Source organism: Chiloscyllium plagiosum, chromosome 1 (genome assembly GCF_004010195.1).
Source record: "Chiloscyllium plagiosum isolate BGI_BamShark_2017 chromosome 1, ASM401019v2, whole genome shotgun sequence".
Taxonomy (NCBI): Eukaryota; Metazoa; Chordata; class Chondrichthyes; order Orectolobiformes; family Hemiscylliidae; genus Chiloscyllium; species Chiloscyllium plagiosum.
Genome location: NC_057710.1, coordinates 48,489,741 through 48,508,979, shown reverse-complemented (window position 1 = coordinate 48,508,979; position 19,239 = coordinate 48,489,741).

Genomic DNA, 19,239 nt, shown 5'->3' with positions numbered 1-19,239 from the left:
CGCCTCCTAGCAGAGCGCTTCAGGGAACATCTCTGAGACACCCGCACCAATCAACCAAACCGCCCTGTGGTCCAACATTTCAACTCCCCCTTCCATTCTGCCGAGGACATGGAGGTCCTGGGCCTCCTTCACCGCCGCTCCCTCACCACCAGACGCCTGGAGGAAGAACGCCTCATCTTCCGCCTCGGAACACTTCAACCCCAGGGCATCAATGTGGACTTCAACAGCTTCCTCATTTCCCCTTCCCCCACCTCATCCTAGTTTCTCCGGACTTGTCCGACCTGCCCAGCTCCTTTTCCACCTATCCACTCCACCCTCTCCTCCCTGACCTATCACCTTCATCTCCTCCCCCACTCACCTATTGTACTCTATGCTACCTTCTCCCCACCCCCACCCTCCTCTAGCTTATCTCTCCATGCTTCAGGCTCTCTGCCTTTATTCCTGATGAAGGGCTTTTGCCCAAAACGTCGATTTTGCTGTTCGTCGGATGATGTCTGAATTGTTGTGCTCTTCCAGCACCACTGATCCAGAATCTGGTTTCCAGCATCTGCAGTCATTATTTTTACCTCATGCATCTGAAGCCAGCCCAATACAGATATCATTAGTGGATTTATCCAACTTTTGATCCAGTTCCCTAGACAAACTTGCCGGCTGCACTTTCACTTTAATGAAGTTATTAATGGCTAACAACATGGGATCCTCTCCTGCCTGGAGCTGAGCAGGTGCCTGGTTTCCAGCAATCTTACCCCTGCCAGTGACCAAGGGGATTATTCTCTTGGCCAGCTGTGGAGATGTGCCTGTTAGACTCCTTGGTCTAATGCAGCTGAAGTATGCACCAAAGTGTCAATATCTGAGTTGGTTGAGGCTCTAGGAAATAGCCTTATTCGCGATTTTTCTGAACAGTCTGTATCTTCTTCTTCAGAGGAATAGATGATGTTGGCTGAGGGGTAGGGGTTAGGAGGTTGCTACTGTTCTCTTCAACTAGAATTGCATTGGTACCCCTTGTAAAAGACAAGAGAGCGAATGATTGTGCAATGGTGGTGGCAGCTTGAGAACTCATTTACGATGGTAGTGATGGGAAAACAGCCAACACGACAATGAACTAAAACAGGGAACTGCAGATGCTGGAAATCTGAAACTGAAACTGCTGGAGGTACTCAACCAGTCTGGCAACATCTGTGGAGAGAAAGCAGTATTAGCATTTTGAGTTCAATGACCCTTCTTCAGACCTTCAGAAATGACAATGAATCTTATTTGACTGCCATGATGTGGAGGTCTTGGCAATCACCTTCATTGAGATGGCTCTATGTTCTCCCACTAATACAAAATCTCTGCTCATAGAAAATGAGCAAATAAATGTCAAATGCTCTGCCGGTCATCTTTGTCCTCCCTACCCGACTGTGAGCTTTTTTTCTCCTGGAATGAGACAAAGGCACAGACCAAGTGAGCTGAAAATGTTTGGTAAACTTGTCAGTGCAATGGGGAAAAGTGATAAAGGTAACCTGTGTATGTGGGTAGAAAGTACAGATGGCATGAAGGGTGGATAAGTGTGACGTTAGTCATTTCATAGAAAGTATAGAAAGACAACTTGTCATCTAAATGGAGAGAAACATCAGAGTACTTTGGTGGTGAGAAATATAAGTGTTCATGTGCATGAATCACAGAAAATTAGCATACAGGTACAGCAGGCAATAAGGAAGGCAATGGAATATTGATATTTATTGCCAAAGGAGAAAAGTGATGCTGCAACTGTACAAGGCATTCGTGTGACTGCACCTGGAGTATTTTGTGCAGTTTTGGTTGGTCCCCTTGCTTGAAGAGAGATATAGTTCCATTGAAGGTTTTCCAGAGGAGGTTCACTAGATTGATTCTAGAGATGATTTTGTCTCATGAAAAGCGATTGAAAGTTTAGGCCTATATTCTCCCAAGTTTAGAAGAATGAAGGATATGATATTAAAAGGGATTGACAAAGTGGACAGAGAGGAATTTTCCCCTTGTGAGGCAATGAAGACTCATTGTTTTAGGATAAGGTATAGCAGATTTAAAACAAAGATGAGGAGTCATTACTTCTCTCAACAAGTTTGAATTTAAGGAATTCACTACTCCAGAGTGCAGATGATGTTGGGACACTGAGTAAATTTAAGGAGGAGGTGGACAGATTTTTAATTAGTGAAGGGTTGCAAGTTTATAGAGAGCTGGCAGTGCATGGATTTGAGGCCACAATGAGATCAATCCTGATCATACAGAATAATGGAGCAGATTCAAGGGGCAGATTGCCACTCCTGGTCCTTGTTCTTCTGTTCGAAGGGTGTTCTAATGCAGAACATAGAACATTACAGCACAGTACAGGCCGTTTGACCATCAATGTTGCGCAGGCATGTGAAATCAATCTGAAGCCCATCTAACTTACACTGTTCCATTCTCGTCCATATGCCTATTCAATGACCATGTAAATGCTCTTAAAGTTGGCGAGTCTACTACTGTTGCAAGTCAGACATTTCACGCCCCTACTACTCTGAGTAAGAAACTATCTCTGATTCTGACCTATACCTATCACCCCTCAATTTAAAGCTAGCCATCACCAACCGAGGAAAAAGGCTCTCATTGTCCATCCTGTCCACCTCTTAACCTTCTTCTCTCTAACAAAAACAGCCTCAAGTCATTCAGACTTTCCTCATAAGATCTTCCCTCCATACCAGCAACATCCTAGTAAATTGCCTCTGAACCCTTTCCAAAGCTTCTACTCTTCCTATAATGCAGTGACCAAAATTATACGCAATACTCCAAATATGGCTGCACCAGAGTTTTATACAGCTGCAGCATGACCTCATAGCTCCGAAACTCAATCCCTCTACCAATAAAAGCTAACACACTATAAATCTTCTTAACAACTCTATCAACCTGGGTAGCAATTTTCAAGGATCTATGTACATGGACACAGAGATGTCTTTGCTCATCTACGCTACCAAGAATCTTACCATTAGCCCAGAACTCAGCATTTCTGATACTCCTTCCAAAGTGAATCATCTCACACTTTTCCGCATTAAACTCCATTTGCCACCTCTCAGCCCAGCTCTGCAGCTTAATGTGGGTGAGATTCATTTAAAAAATAGGTTGCATGCAATTGTGGGAGTAGTTGATCATGAGAGTTAGTAGAATCTGGGTACAGTTGCTGCATTAGAGTGAGTGTGAGGTAGTAGAGAGAAGATGGGAGCATCTATTCTTGTGGAGTACAGAGACCATTATCCTCCTTCCTACATTGTTAGGCATTCCTGGAGACTGTGGACGTGACACTGAGCGAGATGGCAATTACAGACCAGGTTGGCTGGGTCTGGAGCCGTGATCTCCTTTGTCAATCCTGTCCATCACCCCATTCACCACCATCTCCAGCTCCCTGTCAGCAAAGCAAAATGCCAATTTCCTCAATTTCTGTGATTCTTCTTCACTATCTTCTCTGTAATTCTTCACACACTCAAACTATTCCTGGATTGCAGTGTTTGAACTGGTGCACAGTTAGTCTTTAAATATGATGCCAGCAGTGGGAACACAGGAAGGTCCTGCTGCTGGCGAGATAGTGCAACAGTGGCAGCCAGGAGGCATTGTTTAAACTTAATGAGATGAGCAATATAACATTGCCTAAGAAAACTCACTAGCACTAATGGAGCAAAATCTCTATGAAACTCTGTGAAATTGACACTTAGCTAAATTTGGGGTAAATTCAGCTCATTGCTACATTCTTTTTTCTTTTCTGTAAAGTTTAATTTCCTTGGTGTAAAATTTTTGTTTACATAAAATGAGGATGTTGTGATCTGAATTGCAGAATCCTTGATGGGGAGGGTATCTCAATCGGTTGTAAATCAGTAGTGCTGACTCAAGATATGATATAGGCATCCCATATCACAGTTCTCAGATAATAACAGCAGTGATTGAGGCCAGGCAGATACTTATATACTTTCTTGTTAACATTTCATTTATATAGTCTCATCTTCAAATACAAATCACACATTATTCGATGTTCAATCCTTATCAAATGATTGGTACCTTTGCATCCAGTCGGAGAACACAATAAAAACAACTTTTAAGCAATGGGAAAGAAGGCAAGGAAAACAAAAATGAAAGATCTATGATAAAATTGAATAGAAACATGATTAAATTACAATAGTGATGTTTCAGCAAAAGAAAGTGAAGGTGAAAAATATGAAACAAAGAAAACATGAAGTATGCATTTTTCAATCTCTTCGTGCCTATCTCAACACAATGTGTTTTCATCTTGACTTTCATACATTCCAACACTCACTTTTATATCTCTCTTTCTGTCACCACACTTCTAATCATTTGAACTTTGAGACTCTCCTGAAAGCCTCTGGTGGACCAAGCTTTAAAAACTGCTGAATTAATTGAAATGAGTTACCAAGGGAAACCATTGACGCAATAAGTGGTAATTATGGAGGAAGATTTTCTGTGTGACATATGTAATGCATAATGATAAACACGTTGATAAGGAACGTATTTAAGCATATGGAGGCAAACTGTGCCACTGGAAAGACAAGAGACGAGTGAAAAAAATGTGTAGGTGGATTTGATATGTCAAACGGAATGAGCTTGTTGGGATAGTGGACTTTCGTGTCCCTAATATAAATGTTATATTTTCAGTGTGTACTGAGATGTAGATTGAAGTAATATTACAGTTTAGTTATTAAATATAATGCTCATAAATAATACATATACTGTAATGCAACTTTAATACCATTTGTAAAAACAGAAACTATTAGAAATAGAGTTGTTCTGTCACAATTAGTAAAGAGAAGGCAGGTTAACTCCAATCGGTGCACTTCACAGTTTGAGTGACAGACTGAGCATTATTTATAGTGCTTAAGTGCATATTAAGTGGGTTTAGACGTGATTGAACATTGGCATTTCAGTTTTTTTCTGACTGGGTGCTCAGTTATGAATAAGTTATGTATTCGTTGCAAAATGTGAAAAACTACAATCAATGTACAGGGAGCAAATATACCCTTATTTGTAAAAAGATTACATGAACAGCAACTCATAAAATCACTACAGGCGATTCAGCCCATTGAGTCCACACTACACCTCTGAAGAGCATCCCACCCGGACGCACTCTCCCTACCTTGTCTCTGTAACCCTGCATTTCTCATGGCTAATTCACCTAGCCTACACATCCCAGGACATTATAGGCAATTTGGTATGGCCAATGAACCTAACCTGCACATCTTTGGACTGTGGGAGGAAACTGGAGCACCCGGATTAAACCCATGCAGACACAGGGAGAATGTACAAACTCCACGCAAGGAGCAGAAGACCCTCAATAGGATCATCTACATTATTTTTGCTGAACTCAGGTAAGAAGTGGGAATGCTCTAAGCTTCCTGGAGTCTGTCCCTACCTGCCCACTTCAGCACCAGCAGGCAGTCTGAGGACCAACTGGAAATTCATAGGAAACCTTCAACCATAGACCACAATAGGCCATGATTAGTTCAACTGTCACTTATAGGTGGGTAGCTACGGCAGTACTCCCATCCTGCCTCCAGAAAAATGGTACAGACTTGGGAATGAGCCTGAAAAATGACAGATTATCAAGTGGCATTATTTTTAGCCCAAACTCTGTTCCTAGATCTAGCAACGACTAAAGGTCCTGACGCAATAAAGCATAAATTGAATTGAAATGAATTGAACTGATTTGAATTTATTGTCATGTGTACTGAGGCACAGTGAAAAGCTTTGTCTTGTGAGCAATACAGGCAGATCACAGAGTTAAGTAGCATAGACAGTAAATAATAGGTAAACAGTGGCAAAAAACAAAAACACAGGTACAGACAAATGTTCCGAGTTTGTGAGTCCATTCAGTATTCTAACAACAATAGGGTAGAAACTGTTACGAAACCAGCTGGTGCGTGTGTTTAGGCTTCAGAGTTTGTGAGTCCATTCAGTATTTCTAACAACAATAGGGTAGAAACTGTTACGAAACCAGCTGGTGCGTGTGTTTAGGCTTCTGTACCTTCTCCCCGATGGTAGAGGTTGTAGAAAAGCATGACTAGGGTGAGATGGATCTTTGAGAATGCTGCAGCCTTTCCTTGACAGTGGGCCAGGTAGATGGATTCTATAGATGGGAGGTTGGCCTTTGTGATTGTCCAGGCCGAGTTCACCATTCTCTATAACCGTCTCTGATCTTGAATGGTACAGTTGCCATATCAGGTAGTGATACATCCAGACAGAATGCTCTCAATAGCGCACCTATAAACGTTGGCAAAGGTATTCGCCATCATGCCAAATTTCCTCAGCTGCTTGAGGAAGAAGAGACGTTGTTGGGTTGTTGTAACCAGTAACCAGTGAGTCCACAAGAAGAGTCCAAGAAAACTTGTTGTGGATGACCACTCTCAGAAACTTGATACTCTCCACTCATTCCAACTCTGTGCTGTTAATGTGTCAGGGGGCATGAGTAACATCCCGCTGAAAGTCAATAATGAGTTCCTTGGTTTTGCCAGCATTAAGAGCTAGGTTGTTCTAAGTGCACCATTTTTTCAGGTCTTCCACTCCTTGTCTGTAATCTGTTTCATTGCCATCTGAGATTTGACCAACTATAGTGGTGTCATCAGTGAACTTGTAAATAGCACTAGACTGGTATTTGGCGATGCAGTCATAGGTACACAGTGAGTACAGTAGGGGGCTGAGTATGCACCCCTGGGGGGCTCCAGTGTTGAGTGTTAATGACGATGAAATATTGTCCCCAATCTTCACTGATTGTGGCCTGTGAGTCAGGAAACTGAGGATCCAGTTGCAGAGAGTAGTGCTTAGTCTGAGATCACTTAGTGATCAGTCTCGAGGGGATAAAGAAGTGGAGGCTGTGAAATTCTACGGAAATCAGATGCAGCATCTTGATAATATTCTTTCTGCTTGTGAAAGTATTATAATCTATTGATCTCACAATTCGCTACACTGTTATCAAAGATATTCTCAGCAGAAAATGACATGGTAGCTGTGTCAGAGATAATTTTCCCATAAAATGTGATTTGGGGAGTGTTTTGTGCAATCAACTTAATGAGTAGCAGAAGTGGAAAGCCCCAAACAGAAAGGTGAAAGCACAGAGATTTAAAAACTAGAGAAAGAGGATAAGGATCCTCAAAAATAATTCAAACATTATAATTTATGGACATTTATGGTGAGTATAGTTATAGTCACTATGGGCATAGAGGAAGTGAAAAAAATTATATAGCATCTTTTATATCCTCAGAATTTTGTAAAGTTACACTCAATGAAGTATTTCTGAAGTGTAGTGAGTATTGTTTTGTTAATAATGGACATTTGAATTTCTGCTCAGAATATCACAAAAAGAAACAAGATTGTTACAACCAAACGAAGAGGGGTAAATCAGCATCCCTCTTTCTGATTCCTTTAGTTGGTCACAGCATAGATTTTTAACTATTTATAACACAGAATTGTATCATATTACTCTTCGGAGGGTCAGTGTGGACTTGTTGGTCCAAAGGGCCTGTTTCCACACTGCAGGGATTCTATGATAAAGTGTAGTTCACAAAAACGAAGGAGACAATTACCAAGGTTTTCTTGAATAAAAGAAAGAGAAATTGTACTTCTTATTAACCCAAGAAAAAAATAATAAGATGTGAGATTCAATGCGCAGACACACATACTCACACACACACATTTACACACATATTCTCACACACACACGAGTTTCTAGTACAAGAAAATGAAGCTTACAAATATTTTGATTAAAAACTGCATAGATCCTTGAGGTATTTCTTTTAACCTAACACCAGATGGTTGAATTGATAACCTGTATCATCTGCAGTAGCAAAGTTTGTGAATTCATTGTGTTCTCGATAAATGGATATTTTTCCAAATGGTTTTATCACTGGGCACTGTTTCTCAGGAGGTTGGGAGTAAGCAGGCAATGAAAGTTTTCCAATTTTGCTGTGACAAAACAGCTTATTACAATCTGCTCTCCAAAAAGCAGTTGTTTGTAATAAAGTTCACTTGTGTATTCCCATTTCTGCTGCCATTATTTTCTCGAAGCTGGATACTGTGCAGATGGCCAGTACGGTGGCTCAGTGGGTAACACTGCTGCCTCACAGCACCAGGGACCCGGGTTCAATTCCCACCTCAGGCAACTGTCTGTGTGGAGTTTGCACATTCTCCCCGTGTCTGCGTGGGTTTCCTCTGGGTGCTCCGGTTTCCTCCCAAAGCTCAAAGATGTGCAGGTTAGGTGAATTGGCCATTCTAAATTGCCGTTAGTGTTGGGGTAAATGTAAGGGAATGTTGTTGTGGTTCTGTTCGCCGAGCTGGGAATTTGTGTTGAATTCCCTGGCTGTTCTCTGTTTGGCTTGTCCTATAATAGTAGTGTTGTCCCAGTCAAATTCATGTTGCTTGTCATCTGAGTGTGTGGCTACTAAGGATAGCTGGTCATGTCGTTTCGTGGCTAGTTGGTGTTCATGGGTGCGGACCGTTAGCTGTCTTCCTGTTTGTCCTATGTAGTGTTTTGTGCAGTCCTTGCATGGGATTTTGTACACCACATTGGTTTTGCTCATGCTGAACTGACAGCCAGACTACTGCGACCACTAGGACTCATAACAGCACACAAACCAACAGCCACCCTCAGACAACAATTCACCAGAACGAAGGACCCGATACCCAGCGAACAGAACCACAATAACGAGCACCCGAGCTACAAATCTTCTCACAAACTTTGTATGGGAATGTATATGGGTGGGTTGCTCTTCAGAGGGCTGGTGGACTTGTTGGGCCTGTTTCCACACTGTAGGGAATCTAATCTAATGAGTCTTTCATCCCAATATGTGAAACTTGCCATCCTCACTATCGTCCCCCACTCCTTTCACTCTTGACCCAATTACCCAACCCACCCATCAGCCTGACGCTCTCAAAATCAACAAACCCTTACCCCTGCAACCTGTGAGACCTAACAGAACTAACTAAGCCGACCCTGACCCACTGCCAGACATGATATGCCCCTGACTCTTTTACTGCCCTCAGTGCTTATTCACTTACCTTGCATCCTGACATTCCACATACTCCATTCAACTGGCAACCCTTCCGCTTGGGATGCTACTTACCTTACCCACTTTTCATTTAACCCATATGGCAGTGTGAAAAACCGGCACCCAACCAATATAGCAGCCCATTGAACCCATTTACTTTGCACACTCCCTTCCTCACCTACCTGGCACCTCATCTATTTGGAATCACAAACATCTGTTTCCTCACAGATCCCAACCAGCTGGTACACTATTCCCATCATCCATCTTGCATGATGGATGATGCAACTTAACCAACTATTGTCCTAATGCCACATTTACTTTAGATACATAAACTTTCACAGGAACTGTCAAAGTGGCTGGCTGAGCTACTGGTCATTTAACCTACAGAGCTCGGCACAATGACTGCTGTAAAATAGGGCATGGTTTCTACAAAGATTTTCTTCACTGCTATATTCATAGACCTTGGACAAGTTAGTAATGGAATAGTGGTATTGTCACTGGACCAGAAGTCAACCAATGAGTTGCAGACTGAGTTCAAATCCCACCACAGCAATCTGAATTTTAAAAAAAATCTGGAATTAAAGTCTAATGATAACCATGGAACAGTTGTACATTAAAAGCTTTCAAGGAAAGCAATTGCCTGGCCTATGTGTCATCTCAGACCTACAGTGATCAATTAGCTGTCTTTGGGATGGCATTGTTGCTCAGTGGTTAGCATTGATGCCTCACAGCGCCAGAGACTTAGGTTCAATTCCACCCTCAGGTGACTGTGTGGAGTTTGCATGATTCTCTGTGAGTGTGTGGGTTTCACCCAGGCGTTCTAGTTTTATCTCATAGTCCAAAGATGTGCAGGTTAAGTGAATTGGCCATGGGGAATGCAGAGTTACATCAATAAGATTGTGAGGTGGGTCTGGGTGGGATGGTCTTCGAGATTTAGTGTCGACTTGATTAGTCGAATGGCCTGCTTCAACACTATAGGGTTTCTATGACTCTCAAAATGGCTGGCAAACCACTCAGTTGTATTTAACTGCTTAAAACGTCTCCAAAAAGGAATTAAATCAAACAGACAAATGACAGATGCTGTTCAACCTGCTGAGTTTCTGCAGCATTTTAAAAAAAAAATTCACATCTTTAATATCTTCACTATTTTGCCTTTTTAGAGTATGGGCCTCATCTTACTGCAGCTTATCTCAACTGGCTTTGGTGGCATCAATGGTGTTGAATTGATCTAATTTTCCTGAAGTTTAGTTGGCGTTGAGGGGGTATTTCTAAGCCAGGTTCTTACTGGCAGGAAGAATAATGGGTGAAAGGATTGTGATCAACTGTGATACTTCTTTATTCTGTCGATAAATAATAACCGTTGCACAAACATTCCAAGAATGATGGCACTTCTGAAAACACAACTGGATTGCAGCCTTCTGAAGCCAGAATGAAGGCAGATTTCTAGTTTTCCAGATGGTCCCTTTATTCATGCACTGATCCAAATCTGTTTGTTTGAATCAATCTTACAGTAGTTAGTGTAGTTAATGTGGTTATATATAATTGATAGCTGGTTCACTGGGGACCATAAGGAGTATCTTCTAGTTATTTTCTTTGATTCGTTGCGGATACTTGCAATCAATATATAGTTGAAATAGGAATAGCAGATTTCCCCCAGCTAGTGGTAGCTAGCTGTAATTGATAGTTAATTCACCAACAGGAAAGAATACAGATCCCCTGTTCCTAGTCTAAGACTAATTGTAATCAATAGATAACACACTAGGGAATATTGAGATTCCTCTTCACTAGTTTCCTTGTCAGTGGTAGCCATTTGTAATCAATATTGAGCAAACTGCAGAAATTTGTCTGCTCTGTTAATGGTTTTAGGTTGCGCAGAATTTTCTGTCATAGGTTTATACTTAGGTTAAAAAAAAGGCTGCTTGCCATCATGTTTCTTTTTGTTCCATTTAAAATTACCGTGACAACTCAGGATTAAAAATATCATGTTTACACATTAAGATAGTGAAGAGAATTCCATATTTTAACAGGTGGTCTATTTGTGCCATAAACAGAACAGTTCAGATCAGTGAACCATTTTGTAGTGAAAAAGGCAAAGTTACTTTGGCCCAAACAGCACAATCTAAAAGTAAAGTGGATATTAGAAACCACAACCTGTCAATTATCTTTATTCCAGCTCTGCTGATTAGGTTTATGAGGCAGACAAATGTAAAAAACAATACACATTTAGATATTCTTAAACGTTATCCTGTGCAATAAGTGATATTTTCCAAAAGTGCTAAAAGGAAACTGGACAATTCCAACAGGTGATTTTGGGAGCACTCAAATGGAAATTAATGGGCAGAATATTATATACAAGGAATCTGCAGTTTTCCAAAGTGCAAAGACCATAAGACATAGGAGCAGAAATTAGGCCATTCAGCCCAATGAGTCTACTTCACCATTCAATCATGGCAAATAATTTCCTCAACCCATTCTCCCACTTTTTCCCCATAACCCCTGATCCCCTTGATACTCAAGAACCTATCTATCTCAGTCTTAAATGTACTCAATGACCTGGCCTCCACAGCCTTCTGTGGCAATGAATTCACCACTCTCTGGCTGAAGAGGTTTCTCCTTATCTCTGTTCTAAAAGACCTTTCCTTTACTCCAAGGTTATGCTCTCAGGTCCTAGCCTCTCCTACCAAAGAAAACATCTTCCCAACATCCACTCCGTCCAGACCATTCTGTATGTTTCAATTAGATCCCCCCCTCATCCTTCTAAACTCTATCGAGTATAAACCCAGAGTCCTCAAATGTTCTTCATATTTAAACTTTTCATTCCTAGGACCATTCTCATGAACCCCTCTGAACATACTCCAGGGCCAGTACATCCTTCCTAAGTGGGGCCCAAAACAGCGCACAATGCTCCAAATGTGGTCTGACCAGAAAGTAATCATTAAAAATAATAGTGTTAATGTTTAGAACATAGAACATAGAACAATACAGTGCAGAACAGCCCTTCGGCCCTCGATGTTGCACCGACCTGTGAATTATTCTCAGCTCGCCCACCTACACTATCCCAAAATCATCCATGTGCTTATCTAAGGATTGTTTAAATCTCCCTAAAGTGGCTGAGTTGACTACATTAGCAGGTAGGGCATTCCACGCCCTTACCACTCTCTGCATAAAGAACCTGCCTCTGACATCTGTCTTAAATCTATCACCCCTCAATTTGTAGTTATGCCCTCTCATACAAGCTGACGTCATCATCCTAGGAAAAAGTCTTTCACTCTCTACCCTATCTAATCCTCTGATCATCTTGTATGTCTCCATCAAATTCCCCCTTAGCCTTCTTCTTTCCAATGAGAACAGAGGGCATGTAATTTCTTGAAATCATCTAATAGATTTCTCTTTCTCATTGCACATCAATTTGATGTGGAAAGGGTTCTTAAAAGGCTTGATTAGGTGAATGCTGAGAGGATGTCTCCCTTCATGGGAGAGTGTAGGACTAGAAGGCATCGCCTCAGAATAAAGGGGCACCAATTTTAAACAGTGCCATAGAGGTATTTCTTCTCTCAAAGGGTTGTGACTCTTTGGAACTCCTTGCCACAGAGAGCTGTGAGAGCAGAGTCTTTGTGTATAGTTAAGGTGGAGATAGGTATAATCTTGATCAGTAGAGGATCAAGAGTTGTCTGGAAATAGCAGGAAAGTGACAATGAGGCATGTCGGATCAGTCAGGATCATATTGAAGAGCAGAACAGGCTCATGAATCCGAATGACCTACTCCTGCTTTTGTTTCTTATTGTCTTATTTTAAAGATAAATATGGATATATCTGCACAGGAAAGTATTGGATAACCATCATCTAACTCAAATAATCTGGGAATTTTAATCAAAATATTCTGATAAACTAATATCACTAACACAGTCTCACATGCCATTGATAGCTTAGCGGAGAGTGAATGCATTGTGCATATGTCATTAACTTTGCTAATGATAGTGACTTAAGAAAAGTTCAATCGAAGATTTACTGGAAAATGATTGTCCTCAAAAATCTTAGGCTAGTTACAAGGTGAAGGTTGGAAGTTTTTTCCAAGTTCTTGCAGTCAGTTAAGTGAAATAATTTCAGAAGGGCATGATTGGGAAATGTATTAACATAATTCATAAAATTGAACAACAAAAGACTCTTGTTGTGATGCTTAATTACTTTACCCAAGTTTTAGTAAGAAAGGCTACCATCTGCCTTTTTCCCCATAAACTGCATATGGGGTCCCATCATCCCGTTTTTCTATCTACATGCTATTAATCCCACCAACTGAAGAATTCACCAGGAAAGGAGAGATGATAGTGTAATAATAGCAGCAAAAGTCTGGCTGGTGCTCTTCTTGAAGGGCAAGGGTGGAATATATGAAAACTCTATCTCTTTAAAGACTTTTCCTCCTCTTTAGGGCCCATCAGACTCTGTGAGTAGTCGCCTCCTTTACAGGTACTGCAGTAGGTTATCCTCCAAATACATTTTTAAGAGAAAGAGAATCCTGTTGATCAGATTTTAGAAAGACTGTTTGATTATAATTAAGGTTGTCAATTCAGTGTTGTTTTATGGGAATATTTTATCATTGGACGTATTGTCTTTTGAATGCAAAATGTTATCATAGCCCTGTCAAGTACAATCAAAATATCTACTGTTCCTATTGACCTGACGGGTATTTATCTCTCAAACATCATCACTAAAACAGCTGCGCATTCAAATGATTCTTTTATATGAGCCTTTGTTGTTTATGCCTACAAAATAAGAGTGACTACATGTTGAGGATAATGGATTGGCATAAAAGCATCACAGATTATTCTGAGCGAGTGAAATATATTAATGTATTAATGTCATATTAATATAAATTCTTTCATTCCAAATCATCTTTGTGCCTAAATATTTGAAACGTATAAACTCCATAGATCACCCCTCAAGGATTGACCTTCTCCAATATCAAAAACTCACTGCATACTTGTCAACTATTTGATGGTACTGAAAAGTGAAGGATGAATAGTCAGCAAATTCCACCAATGATTTGCAAAAAGGACCTTCATCTATAATGTCAGTCAGGTGAATGACAAATTATATTTAATCCTGATAAAGATAAAGTGTGCATAAAAGCCAAAAGAACTGCAGATACTGTAAATCAGAAACAAAAGGAGAAATTGTTGGAAAAGTTCAGCAGGTCTTGCAGCATCTGTGGAGAGAAATCAGAGTTACCGTTTCGGGTACAGTGACCCTTCCTAAGAACTGATGGTAGCTAGGAAAATGTCAGTTTATATGCAGAAGATAGAGTGGGGGGAGGAGGTAAGGAGTAAATGATAGGTAGGGATAGAGACCAAAGAGAGAGAGAAATGAGCAGTTCAACAGACAAAGGAATGGATAACGTTCTGGCTAGGAGGGCGAATAGCTGCTAATGGGGACTGCTAGTGGCTAACAATGGATGATGTGATAAATAAGGCTATGTGATAAATAAGGTCTGATTGTGGGCATTGGAGGAAGGACATAGGAGAGCTCCAGCCCTAAAGTTATTGAACTCGATACTGAATCTGGAAGGCTGCAGGGTTCTCAGGCAGGAATTGAGGTGTTTTTCTTCCAGCTTGTGCTGAGTTTCATTGGAGCACTATGGCAAGCCTGAGACTGAGATGTTGGCCTGGGAACAGGGTGGTGTGTTGAAATGCCACTTCAACACTGGAAGGGTGACTCAACACAAACTTGTTAATTCTGATTTTGCTTCACAGTTGCTGCCAGACCTGCTGAGCTTTTCCAGCAATTTCTAGTTTTGAATATATATTATGCTATTTGTTAAAATGATTTGACTTTTTTTTTGTTTGTTAATGGGATGTCGGCAATTAATCTATGTCAGTATTTATGCCCTTTCCCTAGTTTTCCTGGAGAAGGCAGAGCTGGGCTGCCTTCTTGAACCACTGCATTATTTGAGGTGCAGTTACATGCAGAATGTTTTAATTACTGAAACAGGAAAACTCAGCAAGAAAACCTTCAAGTACCAGTTGACTAATTGCAATCAGAGCTTATGCTCAAAATGTCAACTCTCCTGCCCCGAGCTTATGCTTGAAACATTGACTCTCCTGCTCCTTGGATGCTGCCTGGCCAGCTCTGTTTTTCCAGCACCACGCTTATTGCCATTAATTGCAATCAATGATCAGATAACATATTTGTACAGTCGACCAGAATACAGAAAGAAATGTTTACATTTATAGAGCAATTTTCCCAAAGCAGTTTACATTCAATGAAGTGTGATGTGGTTTGGACAGAATATTTTTAAAAATATTATCTCACAGGAGAAAATCCTACAGGAGCTATTGCAAATGCAATTGTTAGCGTGCTATTCGGAAAAATAAAGGAAGGAAATTCCTCAAAATTATGGACACATTCGTGTGACACTTATTTGAGGTTGAATCCTGATCAGATGGTGTTGATGCCCATCTAAAGAGATGAGTTTTATTTTGGAAGCAATTAATCACTCTTCAAATATTCTTTCAGAATTAATTAAATATTTGAGTGAAATTTGTTTGGGCCTTTAGAAGGTATTTGATAAAATTACTCATGATGATTTTAAAGTAAGTTGAAACAAGACACAACTTTTCATGATCCAATGTGCTCAAATGTTTGATAACCAATGATTAATTACAGCGTGGAAACAGGCCCTTCGGCCCAACAAGTCCACACCAACCCTCCGAAGAGCAACCCACCCAGACCCGTTCCCCTACAGGCAATTTAGCATGGCCAATTCACCTAACCTATACAATTTTGGACTGTGGGAGGAAACCTACGCAGACATGGGGAGAATGTGCAAACTCCACACAGACAGTTGCCTGAGGCAGGAATTGAACCCGGGTCTCTGGCATTGGGAGGCAGCAGTACTAACCACTGTGCCACCGTGCCGCCCACTTTTTAAACCTATGTCCTCAAGTTCTGGACTCCCTGACCCCAGGGAAATGGATGTCTTGTTGAACTTAAACAATTGTCATAGCTACTCGTGCATAGATTTGTGGAAATTAAGAGGATAAGTCAGACACTCATTCTGCTGTGAATATTCCAAATCCTTAAATTTTCGTAGAAGTCAAAGGTTAATTTGATGCCCAATGTTCATTCTAGGCCATTGTTAAAAATATGTCAATTAGGAGATAATTTGAAACTGTTTCATTATTTGAAGGTAAAATGAAAGAGCTATGTGATCTGTTCTGCAGTCTACTTGACAACAGGCTTGGAGTAGTTAATGATTAAAGCGAAGGCCATATTCTGTTACTGGGCCAGTTTTATAATATCCTTCACATTTGCAGGCAATGGCAGCAATATCTGACTCTACAAAGATGTGGAGGTGCTGGTGTTGGACTGGGGTGGACAAAGTTAAGAACACCCGCTTATAGTCCGACAGGTTTATTTGAAAGTACAAGCTTTTGGAGCGCTGTTCCTTCATCAGCTAGCTAGTGAGGCAGGATCATAGGACACAGAATTTATAGTAAAAGTTCAAAGTGTCATATAACTGATGCGATGTATTGAACAACCGTAGATTACATATTAATGAATCAAAACCTGCAACCCATTCTAAGTGATTAAAGACTTAACAGCAATCTAGGTTTGTTCAATACATGGCATCAGTTGTATGACACTTTGATCTTTTACTGTAAATTGTGTGTTCTATGATCCTGCTCCACTACCTACCTGAAAAAGGAACAGCATTCAAAAAGCTTGTACTTTCAAATAAACCTGTTGGACAATAACCTGGTGTTGTGTGATTTTTAACTTTGCAACGACTTGAATCTGAGTATCCTAATGTCTCCAAAATATGTCAAAAGTATTAGGTTGTGTGACATAATGTCATAATGTCACTAATTCCTTGGGCCAGGCTAATATGGAGAGGGCATCAGTTCAAATCCTACCATGGCAAACTTATGGATTTTAAATTTAACAAATAAACCTAGAAAATAAAATAGTCTCAGTAATAAAGGGCATGAAATTTTCATCACTTAATGACAAACAGATTTAGTTCACTAATGTGTCCTTCAGGAAAGAAAATCTGCCATACTGGTTGAGACAGTGCAACTCCAGGCCCGTTTCAATATGGCTGACTCTCAACTGGTCTCTGAAATGGCCGAGCAAGCTACACAGTTCATGGGAAATTAGGGATGGGAACAAATACTGGCCTTGCCATCAATACCCACATCACACATTAGAATGAATGGTGTGAACATTTACACTAAAAATTTCAAATTTAATTCAAAGTATTTGCTAAGAATAACAACTGAAAAATTTCTACCTTGATAATATTCACATTGCCGTGGGCAACAGTGCAGAGGAATCTAAGTTGCAGGTTGCACTATAAATCACTGCCCTCACAAATCCTTCAGTGTTGCTGGGTCAAAATCTGGAAATTCACTCCCCAACAGCATTCTGGGTAAGCCTACAGCACATGGACTGCAGTGGTTCAAGAAAGCAGCTCAACGCCACTTCCTAAAGGGTAACTATGGATGGACAATGAATACTGTTCAGCTAGTGACGTCCACATCGCAAAGATAAATTTTAAAAATACAGATCACAAACATGCAATAGTTTTGGGGGCTGACCTGAGTGAGGTTTATAAAATCATGAGGCACATGGATAGGGTAAATAGCCAAGGTCTTTTTTCCCAGCAGAGGGGAGTCCAAACGAGAGGCCATAGGTTTAGGATGAGAGGGAAAAGATTTAAAAGTGACCTGGGGGACAATTTTTGTCCCACATAAGGTGACATGTGGATGGAACATGCTTCCAGAGAAGGTGATGGAGGCAGGTATAAACACAACATTTTATGGATGATTACATGAATAAGAAGGGTTTTGGGGGATGTGTGCCAAATGCTGGCAATGGGATTAGATCAGTTTAGGATACCTGGTCAGCGTAGACGAGTTGGATCTAAAGGTCTGTTGCCGTGCTCTATAACCCAATGACTCTATGATAATACAGGGAAGAAGCTGCTTAGTTTTGCAAAATGTCACTACCTGTTGTGGGAGAGAGAGATGGTCAGAGATACACCTTGCTGCCATCTAGGAATTTCAGGAGATATATTTGGTATGGCCATCGGCAATAAAAATCAAGTTCAGTTTTACTTCTGTCAGCGGATTTAGGAAACTCCTCAAAAATAAGACAAACCTCCTGAAACATCCCTCAAAATTTCTGTTTGGTGAAATGGGAAAATGCAAGCTGGTTGAAGCAGGTGGGTTGGGGTAGAACAGTGGATTGCCTGTTCTATGGCTATAATGTGCTGCATGTATAAACAGAGAATCAACCTTTTAACAGTTTAAAATAAACATACCTGCAAAAATAATGTTCATTAATGGCATTTCACCCACTTATTACAAAAGAAATCTTAAAGAATATGATCTTATTCTATCACTCTTTTCACCTGTCAACTTGGAGACAAAATATAATTTTAATCATCATGATTCTCTATGGGGTTTAGCAACATCAATTTGCATTTTCTCATGCAGCACCAGTCTGGTGTCAGTGAATGATGAGCTACAATTGTTAATGGCTCTACCACAGTAATAATGCCATCTTTGACATTAGTTGAAAGAAAGTGTCGCGAGTGTGGTGCTGGAAAAGCACAGCAGATCAGGCAGCATCCAAGGAGCAGACGAATCAATGTTTTGGGCATAAGCCCTTCTTCAGGAATGATCCCTGATGAAGGGCTTATTCTCAAAACGTCGATTCTCCTGCTCCTTGGATGCTGCCTAACCTGCTGTGCTTTTCCAGCACCACACTCTTGACTGTGATCTCCAGCATCTGCAGTCCTCACTTTTTTTCTGTCAGTTGAAAGAAGATGTTTTTGCTGCATCACCACCTTCGTTACGCTGCCGTCCAATCATAGAGTCATAGACACGTACAGCATGGAAACAGACCCTTCGGTCCAACCCGTCCATGCTGACCAGACATCCCAACCCAATCTAGTTCCACCTGCCAGCACCCGGTCCATATCCCTCCAAACCCTTCCTATTCATGTACCCATTGAAATGCCTCTTAAATGTTGCAATTGTACCAGCCTCCACCACATCCCCTGGCAGCTCATCCCATACACGTACCACGCTCTGCGTGAAAGCGTTGCCCCTTAGGTCTCTTTTATATCTTTCCCCTCTCACCCTAAACCTATTCCCTCTAGTTCTGGACTCCCCGACCCTAGGGAAAAGACTTTGTTTATTTA